At 38.2% G+C, this 9,918-nt stretch overlaps 1 long non-coding RNA gene across 3 annotated transcripts; it reads left to right on the top strand.

Annotated features, from left to right (window-relative positions):
• Positions 1 to 781: 781 nt before the first annotated feature.
• LOC122830394 lies at positions 782 to 7,239 on the top strand. 3 transcript variants are annotated; one of them, XR_006370518.1, is made up of 5 exons: positions 782 to 2,952; positions 3,083 to 3,320; positions 3,796 to 3,912; positions 4,164 to 4,356; positions 7,126 to 7,239. It is a non-coding gene; the product is annotated as an uncharacterized LOC122830394 (long non-coding RNA). The 3 variants fall into 3 exon arrangements; XR_006370517.1 differs by lacking the exon at positions 7,126 to 7,239 and having other exon boundaries at positions 4,164 to 4,660; XR_006370519.1 differs by lacking the exon at positions 7,126 to 7,239 and having other exon boundaries at positions 3,796 to 3,931; positions 4,164 to 4,660.
• The last annotated feature ends 2,679 nt before the right edge of the window (positions 7,240 to 9,918 follow it).

The raw sequence follows: 9,918 nt of genomic DNA, 5'->3' as shown, positions 1-9,918 counted from the left end.
GCCACAAAGGAACCAAGTTATTAAAGAGGAGAATGCAGAAAAGCACAACATGTGACTCCTTAATGGATTTATGCAACACAGCAGGCAGACCAGGACTAGATGCTCCACATGTTTAAGACTAGTTTAAAAAAAGTCTTTCCAAAACTCTTGAAGAAGCCACATGCAGTAGAAACGTTTCATGACTTTATGTATTAAATAGGTGTGAAATTAATCCCAGAAAAAGAGCAAATGACCTTGTGACGATGCTGATTGGAGTTTCATTATCAGTGAAAGAGCTGAAAGGCCAAACGGAGAGAAAGAAGCTCCAAAAACAACATGAAGCCAGAGTACAGTTAGCAAATGCCCTCATGAACAAAAATCTGAATTATTGTAATGAAACTGAAACTGACGTGGTTGAGCATCATCACATCTGGAGGAAATAGGGATCTATACCGAAAGTACATGTTTATCCCAAAAGCACAAAAATATCTGGATTCATAAAACCATGTCCGATTTTTTGTTTACAAATCACAGCTGCACCTCAACGTCTAATAAAACCTCCACTTCATGTTCAATGTGAGCACATTCAACCATGAATGGTTAATGGAAGAAACATAATGCTAAGCTAATATTTAGTCAGTGAGCTGAAAGTTTGAAGCCAAATATGTAGCTCTGACCTATAAATACTTTAATAACAAGTTAAATATTTAGCTTGAAACTGATATGAAAAATGCAACAATATGACAACCATTTTTTATTATTATTACAGGCTAAATAACCCAAATTATTGCGGTTAATTTTTGACTATAATTATACAACTGACACCCGAGATTCTTCTATCATGTTTGGTTTTTTATACATCACAACCTCTGTGTGGAAAGGTTTTGTGCTTACAACGCATTTACAAATGAGGCCTCAGATATTGTCACCAAGGCTTCGGTGTGTTGTGTTTGTAGCTTAGCAACCATTGAACTGATGACATCACAGGCATCGTGGGAAACAGCTGAGGGTGGAATGTGAGCAGTTGCCAAAATTACACCGGTGAACTCTGGGTAAATAATGCGGACGGAAACTGACTGCCAGGAGTTTAATATCTGGGCTGCAGAGACGACACTTCCCAGTAACGCGTCCTGGATGACACCATCTGTTGTTGACAAGCACCGCTAATCCACTTCCTTTTCTTTTCCCACTCCTTAAATCTCTGTCAGGAAGCCTGGCACAGAGAGAAGCGGATATGATCCGCCAGCCACGTCTCAGTAAAACACAATACTTCATTTAAAAACTCTGGCTGAGTCCTTCTTCGGGCTTGGAGTTCATCCAGCCTGTTAGCCAGCGATCTCCAGTTGCTCATTATGATTGTTGGAAGACGTAGTCTGAACTTCCTCCTTCTTTCTCTCCTTCACAATCACTACGCCTCCTTTTCAACTCATCTGGGTTTTGTGTCTTCAGTTGAGGTATTATTTCAGTTTTCCTGATGGTAATCAGCTGCTCCTGGTTGTAAACCACCTTGTTGCTATGGTTACGCGTCACAACAAATGCCCAAAAGCAAAGAAAGTATCAGCTATAATCCTTCCAGCTGCACAGCATCCTAAAGTAGAGAGGACAATGGTGCAAGAAACCAACACATTTTCTACCTGAAATGGAGGAAGTAAAGTTTAAAGAAAGGCAACAGAGCGACTCCAACATGCTGCAACCGTGAGTGGAGCAAATCTGGAACTTTTTCATTCATTAAAATGACAGAGGCGACAGGCCGCCATACCCAGCCAGACAAGGTGAAAGTCAACGTCATCCCAGACCCAAACAGGGAGGGACGTTAAGAGCCAATTATGGCGACATAGTCATCGGTTTGAGTTATTTTGGGAGGAGCGACTCCAGGGAAATAACAGCAATGCAATTATGAATATATGCTCATCATAATTCATTTATTTTCTCGTGGAAGTCGCCGAGCTCCTCCCTGAACAATGGCGTTTGCCTTTGTGTGTTTAGTTAAAAACGCCACTTTAGCAGATGTAATCGCTTTCCAGGGCAGTTTAATCATCGTTTCACTGCAGAGTTAAAACACACATGGAAATGTTGCTTTTTGAAAGCATTTTGGAAAATACAGAGGAGATCATAAGTTAGACATTCAGTAAGCACTGGATAAGCTCTTGGGAGGCTGAGAGCATTCAGTGGCTGTCTATTCATCCTGTCATGTTCTCCATGTATTTTACTTTTCATTACATTAATATTTATCCAGATGTGATTTTAAGTTTTATTAAGGTTTTAGTGTAAGTACCTGCCAGCTTCTGACAAACTGAAACACTTTGAGTTAGAATCTCTTCTTGGATGTGTTTAGCATGAAAGATGACTCATTTTTTTGACTAACTCATTAGTCACTGCAAAGACATTTAAAATGTTGATAGTGATGACTAAAACATCCACTGGCAGACTATTTAAAAACCATTTTCAACGCCCAGATCACCAGATTGCAGAAAAATGGAGAACTCTGTGATCTCACACTTTGCAAACCTTTGATGTCTGAGGAGCCACCAGGATGATGCAAGTCGTGTCGTTAAAGTGCAACACACCACCTGTGGCTAATTCTGTTTACATGGTTTCCTCACAGCAGTCATATTTTAGGACAACTGGAATAGCCTGCAACAAAGCCTGAAGAATATTGTGGAGTTACCTTGTTAAAGCCTGGACGTAAATTTGATTGGGATTCTGGGAGATGGCTTTAAATAGGCCATTAATGTTTAACATCACTCCAAAGTAACATTCCCATAAAGAAGAGTAGGCCATTATTCCTCCACAGTAATGTCAAAGAACTGATCTTCCTCTTGCTGTGTGCAGCCCTCCACTGATTTCTGGTTTTAAGTAAATAAAGACGGACAAATAACTGTTTCTACCCAGAATGATAATCCAAATTCATTGATGGCACCCAGAGATGGTTCTTCACAATCCTAAAAGTATGCTGCAACATTTCCTGCAGAGGTAGTAAAGTAGATATGAATAGTTGTCCAGCAGCCGTTATTTCACTGCTCTCTTTCAAGTCACACTCAAACCTCTAAAAGAGGCCAACCAATGTGCCTTAATGATGCTTCATGATGCATGTTCTTTGCAGGCAGAATTTTAATCATCCCCTGGATTTATAGCAGCGTTTCTCAGCTGCTCAAATATCGTCATTCAACATAGTAACGCAGAAAGGGAATGCACTGTCTCTCACGGTGTCCTGACTGATATTTATCTCACTGGCTTCCTTAGAGCTTCGTCCAAACTGGTAAAATGACAGAGACTTTGGATTGGTGAAGAACTTTGACCCCACATTTTATTGCTGAATCTTCTTTAAATGCAACTTCAAGGTGATCCATTCATCAGGAACACTCATTTCTTATGCAGAATTTAGATTCGAAATAGCTGAAAAGCTACAACCACGTGATGTTTGAACCCGATATTTATGCACACTCCATAACAAGATATAGAATTGAATTATGGGATTGTTTTGATTGGTTAATTCACCACATCTGAGTTAAAATGAAACACACTTACAGATGTTTTTAAATTTAATTCCTAAAACATTCTGATGTTTTTGGAACATCATAAGAGATATCAGAAAGATAACTGTGAACCTTCACTAATCTTACAGTTTTCCATCGTTCTAAGCAGTAATATTATGATTCATAGGTTTTTATTGTTTCCAAATTGTTTACTTACTTTCTGATGTTTATTTACATTTTCTGCATTCATTATTGCTCAATTGGTTTGCCATATTCATTAGTATTGTCTTTTAAATGTGCTTTATAAATTAATTTGGCATTGTTTGAATATCAATGTCAGCCAGGAGATTTAATTGAAGATGAGGTAAAGGAATGGTGAAGTGTTCATTATGAAGGTCATCCGTCACAGCGTGCCTGTTTAGTGTGTTAGCGCTCAGATTGATGTCCTTCCTGCCAGGTTTGTGACGTCCCAACAGGTTTGTTTTGCATGTATCATTTACCAATGACAGATTAATAACAGAGGATTATTATTATTTTATGACCTATACCTTATCTGTATTCAGTTTGAATGTTGTCTGACTCAAGTCATCAGAGCTTTTGATGTGCAAATGTCTGCACCCACACACTGATGACTGTATAAATTTTCATAGAAAATTCAGGTTTAACTTTGATCTTAGTTTGTTTTCTGTGTGTGTTTTTTTAAAATAGCCCAACACCAGTGGAGCTCTGAGCGTTACGGGGAAGAATAAAAGCAGTTTTTGCTGAGCTCCAGCTCCAGTGAAGCATGTTTGTTTGTTGGCTACTGAGCTACATGTTGCTAAATGTGATGTGAGCGAGCGTTAAAGCAGCAGAACACTCCGGAGAGCTGCGTAACCATCTCTGGTATTGGCTTGACTTTGAGGTAGATTAAAAGAAAACACTGAAGATTGGGGCTGAAATTGAGGGCAGACTGGGAACACACACACACACACACACATGCACGCATGCGGACACACACGTCACATGGTGATTGACCTTTTCTTAAAGACCTGTTAGGTGCACCTGCTCAGTAATTGGACACAGGCACAGAGGGGAGTCTCCCTGCACCCATTTGTGTGTGTCCCACAGCCATGGCGGAGCACTTTAAATTAATTTCACTTGAGCTCTGACATTTATATATTGGAGCTACTGCTGAGAGCTGACCGCTTCAGTGAGACTGTGTTTGTGCCTGGACAGTAAAAAAATAAAAACTAAAAAAAAAAAAAAAAATATCACATGAAGAGGCAGGAAAACATCTCCATTAACCTTTAGGGTCACACATGTTTCCACATCTTTCCTCTCTCTGAAAACAAATGTATTATTAACTGCAAGTGTTTGTTTTATTAGTAAATTGTTTAACATTTTCACTGAAACTCTAACCTCTGCCATCCATGAAAATGGAGCAAAGTGCCTCTTTCTTCTGTTTCAACAAGTTTGGTTTTATCAGAGTCAAGAAAACGTGTTTACATTGGTATAACCTTCTCCTGTTTTTTTCTGTCTTACTGAAATGCTTCAGATGAAACCAATGCAATCAATACAATTGATTAAAATGACAGCTGTAGCTGCTGAGGATGGTGCAACCAGCTGTTATGTTTAGGGGCAGTTACTGTTTTCCAGTGGTCCATGTTGGTTTGAATATTTTTTATTTTATTATTATTTTGAAACGGTTTTATTTTAATAATATTTTAAATCTGAAGTTTGTCACATTTATTTATTCTGTGACTTTATTTATCTTAGTCAATAAGTTGTTTCTTCAGACGTTTATTGGTGTATCAAGTTCTGTTACACTGCTCCTGACGGTTGGTGGTTACCATAGTAACTGAAGGCTCCGCCCCCTTGTTCGTTGCTGTTCTGTAACTGTGGTATGTATTAGGATTAGCTATGTGTTTTCTTTACGAATCTTATATTTTAACATATATTTTAGGCTAATTTAATAATATGCAGTGAGTCATGAGTAAATTTTCAGTTTGTTTTTAACTGTTATCATTACTAATGCTGTCTATTTTAGCTATGCTTAATTTTACAGATGTCAACTGCAATTGGCTTGTAGTTTGTTTAGGATTATTTATTATATTTTATTTAATGTATAAAGGCAGAAGCTGATGGACTGATGTTAACCACCAACTTGATTTTCTCTTTTCTTAGAATAAATACAATGAATCTGAATGTGAAGTCAACCTATTGGAACATAGAAGGGTTAAACATGCTATCTTTATTCAACACTAAAATTAGATAAAGTTTTAAGTGAGAAAAGCATGAATTGGACGGAACTGACTGTATTTCTGTATTTAAACATTTGATTTTTCTTTTTTTGAAATGCCTTGACATGACATTTGTAGTGAAATTGTGTTATATAAAAGTTGGACTGAAATGAATTGAGCATTTGTTCATCATTTGGTTTTTCTAGTCTCAAGTCGCTCTTCTAACCGTAACTTCATACCTCAGTGCATTTGTTCCCAGTGCAGCAGTCAGTCACTGTGACTTTATCCCTCCCATTTCTCCGCTCGTCTTTGTGATGCTGTCACTCATTCACGCCTCCCTGGCTGCCATGGCTGCTGATTGCTCTCCCATATATTTCCTCTTCATGGTTATTTCTGTTCTCAGTTCTCTACTTGCTGCCCAACAGAGTCTGGACTTAAGACAAGGATAAGACATGAAGCTGACACAAATTTTCCCTAAAATCTAATTCTGATTGCTGGTTTCAGTATCAAATTGCATCTTGTCTCATAATTCACTCGTTTTGTTAGACTAACGTCTTTTCAGTCTTTATTAATGTGATCAGTTTTGTTTTATTAGTTACATATACATGTCAACAAATGCATCCCTGTCAGTTGGGGATAAAGGAAAATAAAAGAATAAATATTTCAGTTTTATTAAGACAATCAAATCAGGAGTGAATGTCCCATAAAGACAAATCTGAGATCAGATCGTAAACTCTTGTGATGCTTATTTATTTAGCCAGAATAGGAACTGAAGCTCATATTTTGAAACGTCAAGTCTGTCTATGCAGTTTATATGAAACTCTCTGTTTTTCATGGCATAGATTAGGAAAAATATGTCCGATATACCACCTGAAGTTTTACTGTAACTTCAGTTAATGATCCTTTCATCATCAGGGATAAAACTTAAATTTCCTGAAACAAAAGAATATGTTTCTCATTCCCCAACAAGGTGCAGACTGTGAGCGCCACCTAATGGTCAAATATGCGTTGAAAGATTGAGGAAATGGGATGATTTGTCACTTTAAGGTCTGCACAGGTGAGGGAAACTTTGTCAGCGCAAACAGAGCACTTGCATAGTGTAGCATGATATTCCAATGACATTTCTGTTGTACTTATGCTAATTTAAGAGCAGTGTTTACATGGTTATAAACCTGAAATGGACATTTTTGACATGAACAATTCTCTGTCAGACTTGCTTAGATGAGGTGCTGATCAAATTATGTTATTGATGCAAAAGATGCCAAAGATACTTAAAACTATGATAGGGAGATTGTTTAAAACAAATTCTGAACTTTTTCTTTATGTTACAGGGAACATTCAGTTCATTTTCTTGTCTTTCTGGTAAAGTGACATTTAAAATGATCTGCTTTTGGTTTAGTTTGATTCCCCTTAACAAAAACATCTGGTGCACTTTTCCTGCTAACTGACAGATAAAATGGAGCAGCTGATGGTAAACCATCCCAAACATCTGTTGAGTCTTGACTTTGGAGGAAAGGCAAGTTGACATTTTCTAACAAAAGATATAAAGCAGCAGAATTATTAGTTTAAATAGTTTACTATACCTATTTACCTATAAAGTCTGAAAAACGTCTAGTTTATTTTCCAAATGTTGATATTGCATTTGTAGTAGATTTGGTCCTGCATCCTATACAGCAGTAAGACTGCATGTCTTTCCAGCCTGACTTTGGTGCATTTATTCATTAGAACAGACTGATTTGCAGGAGCAGCTGCTGTTTCGGCTGCACCCTGAACTCACCTTCCTGACCTCTCCCCCAACAGCTGAGTCCAAACCAAGCAAACTGTCAGTCTGTGTGAAGAGCTGTAAAGAGAAGTCTGGCAAAAGAATATGTTTCTCATTCCCCAACACAGTCTGCAAACCTCACACCTGCATTTCTAGTTCCACTACAAAAACAACAAACTGCATTCAAAAACTTAGGTCACATTTTTTCTTGCGAGGTGTGAATTAGCTGGAACTGAAATTTTAATGTTAATTTTTTCCAGTTGTTGTGTTCTCTAGGGGCCGAGCAATGACATTTTATTGCCAATTTCACTGTGGTGTCTTTGCGTAAAGACAATAAAATAAGTAAATAAGTACTTAAGTAACTAATGAAACAGCCTTTCTGATCTTATCCACAGTTTTCCCTCCAAAACCTTTTTTGTTTCTGTTTTTAAGCAATTATGAGGAACGGTGGTGAAACCTGAAACTGCTGCTGCGCAAGTTACTTAACTGGTTGTTGCTAGGTAACCACAAGTTACCCAGCAGGTTGTTGCTAGGTAACCAAAGAGTGTGTTAGTTAGTTGAAGCTGAGCTGGTTCTGAGAGGTTGAGCTGGTAAAACCTTTCCTCTGCCTACATCCCCCAGAATGCCGTGTTCTGAACACGTTACCTATTGATATGGATGTTTATTACATTATGTACTGTTATTGATTTATTGCACAGACCTTCGTCTACTGGTCTCAATGAATTATTCTCAAAGTGTGTGTGTGTGTGTGTGTGTGTGTGTGTGTCTTCATACTGATAGACCTTCACCTTGTTCAAGGTGTGTCCCAGTTTTCAACCACTGACATCCCCCAGCAGGGACAAGCAGGTACAGACTAGGTGGATATTTTTGGTCATCTGGTATATATAATTATAGAGGCCTCTGGAGAAAAGCCTGGATAAAAACAATAAATCTCAGGCAGTTCTGAGGCAGCATCTTCTGGAGGAAAGAAAGATTCCCACTGGTGTCGACTTTTGATCTTTAAAGTTACATTCTGCTAAAAAGAAACTATAAAAGACTGAAACAAGCCTGTAACTGTTTCTCACTGCTCAACAAAGAGTTGTGATTTATTCTCAGTTCTCACTGCAGAGCCAGAGCTTTTTATAATTCAGTGTTTCCTTCTGACATCAAATGATGCACTGGTCAATGCCTCACAGCTAAACATGGACAGACAACAGGAAAGCTCAAAAATAGAGGCAGTGATCAACAATCTTCCAGTTCAAACTCAGGACTGACAGAGGAAGTAATTCATCCATTATTTTCAGCTGTGTTGGTGCAGAAAAACAGCTAAATAATTCAGGACATCAACAAGGATTGTAATTGGCTCCCTCTGATAAATCACCAGTAGAGCCAGCCTCGCTTTTGGGCTTTAAAATATTCCATGGCTCGTTGAGCATGTTGGCCTAAATATGTTGTAATTTTACTATTGAACTAAAACACAGGTGTCAAACTCCAGTCCTCCAGTCGCTGTCCTGCAGGTTTTAGATGTTTCACAGGTACAAAACACTGGAATGAAATGGTTTAATGACCTCCTGGTGCAGATCAGCTGAGAAAGCAAACCATTGTATGAACTTTTGCTTAGTCTGTTGCTGAGCCAAAAAGCAGAGAATCTGTGGACGTTGCATGTTATTGTTTACATCTGGACATTTTACACATGTGGACAACACTGGAGGGTAAAAAGACGATTCTTTTATATGCCATCGGTAGCCGCTCAGCCAAGGTAGAACAAGTCCATCTACAAATGAGACCTGGAGATGCATTTATTATTAACTCAGTGTAGCGCCACAGTAAAGAACAGGAAAGTGGAGATCTTCCTCTCCGATTAAATGAGTAAATTCTGTTTTTCATTTTGACAAACTTGTCCTAACATGGCTGTGACCAGGCCTGAACCTTAAAAAATACATTTTCTTTCAATGCTTTGCAGGTTCTTTGCAAGAATCATTCTTTGCACTCAGGAATCAAGTTGTGTATTAATATGAAATCTTAGAAAATCACTCAAAGAACCCACATCAGTCCTGCTGTCTGTCTCTTTGCAGCGCGTCCATTAGGAACGTCTCCTATTGCTTCTGACAAACTTTTCTTGCCTGTGAAAAATAAATTAGACACTCTGCTGCTTTCACAGTCTGCCAGATTGCATTCTTTTTGTTTTTAAAGATAGATAAGAAAAAGAAAAACAAGAAAACATCTAAAATGTCATTAAGGTTTTTTTCCACCATCATTGTTTTAAATAAGTGGAGGTTTGGTTTCCAGGCTGTCATGTTACTGTCGCTTTCTGTTTACCTCCTTGGGTGGCAGCATTTACAGAAAGAGTTTGATGGATGGCAGCATGTGGGAGGATGCAGAGCTTAAATATCAATCCAAATGAGTGACAAATATGAAAGGAAAGTAACAACAACTCTGAACAATATCAGAGCTGAATATGAGAGATCTTTTCACAGTTTCTTTGCTCACAACCTTTTTTCCA

The sequence above is a fragment of the Gambusia affinis genome, linkage group LG01 (genome assembly GCF_019740435.1).
Source record: "Gambusia affinis linkage group LG01, SWU_Gaff_1.0, whole genome shotgun sequence".
Taxonomy (NCBI): domain Eukaryota; kingdom Metazoa; phylum Chordata; class Actinopteri; order Cyprinodontiformes; family Poeciliidae; genus Gambusia; species Gambusia affinis.
The sequence above is the reverse complement of the archived record's forward strand: the minus strand, read 5'-3'. Positions and strand labels throughout refer to the sequence as shown.